The sequence below is a fragment of the Acyrthosiphon pisum genome, chromosome A2 (genome assembly GCF_005508785.2).
Source record: "Acyrthosiphon pisum isolate AL4f chromosome A2, pea_aphid_22Mar2018_4r6ur, whole genome shotgun sequence".
Classification (NCBI taxonomy): Eukaryota; Metazoa; Arthropoda; class Insecta; order Hemiptera; family Aphididae; genus Acyrthosiphon; species Acyrthosiphon pisum.
Window position 1 is genome coordinate 50,720,917 of NC_042495.1, and position 872 is coordinate 50,721,788.

An 872-nucleotide genomic window follows, 5' to 3' on the forward strand; every position below is an offset into this window, starting at 1 on the left:
TTTTTATTTAACTTGTTAAAGTTACAAGTTAGTTGGAAAAAATAAGTAACTTGACTTAGTTAAAAATAAGTTACTTTTTTTTTCATATAAAACTTATAATTACACTATTTACACCTCATGTTAAAGATTTACAAATAACATAATATTATAATGTAGGTCTTTATATCTTAAAAAAATGTATTTTGTTCTAAGTACTTATAAATTATGAAATCCAACAATATAATTAAATTATTTGTTTATTTTATTTTTTTACTTAAAAGTTTTCTAAAGTGATAGTAAAACTTTTAAATTTTACTTTGTTATTACCAATTATGAACTAAGTATTAATAATCAAATTAATTATAAATCTATATAATTTAACGTGATTATAAAATAAATTAACGAGTTAAGTTAGAAGTTTCTTTAAATAAAAAATAACTCGTTAAGATAGAACTTACTTCTTCAAAAAAAGTAACTCGTAAAGTAACTTAGTTAAAAGTAACTTAACTTTTTAACTTAACTTTAACTTTTTAACTCGTTAATGCCCAGCCTTGTTATAATTGATGTTAGGTACCTAACCTATACCTAGTGACTTTTTTTTATATTAGTTATAACTTATTAGTTACTATTAATATTTTTTTCATAGAAACATTCAACATATTAAATAATATAAAAATGGCCACAGCTCTGTGAGACATTTACAATTATAGCACTTCTGGTTAGGTTAGGTATTAAATATAAAATAAATAAATAATAATTAAATAAATATTTTTATATTATTCATAAATAAAAATTAAATACCTAAATATTTGGGTGTTTTTTTTTCTAATTTTCAACATTTCATTACTTTTACGGTTTTATCCCTTTATTCTAAGTTTATATTCCCAATTAAT

At 19.4% G+C, this 872-nt stretch overlaps 1 protein-coding gene across 1 annotated transcript in view; it reads right to left on the reverse strand.

The window, feature by feature from the left end:
* The window catches only part of LOC100574455 (gustatory receptor for sugar taste 64f-like), an 18,553-nt gene that overhangs the window by 17,128 nt on the left and 553 nt on the right, over positions 1-872 (reverse strand). The gene's annotated exons all lie outside the window — the stretch shown is intronic.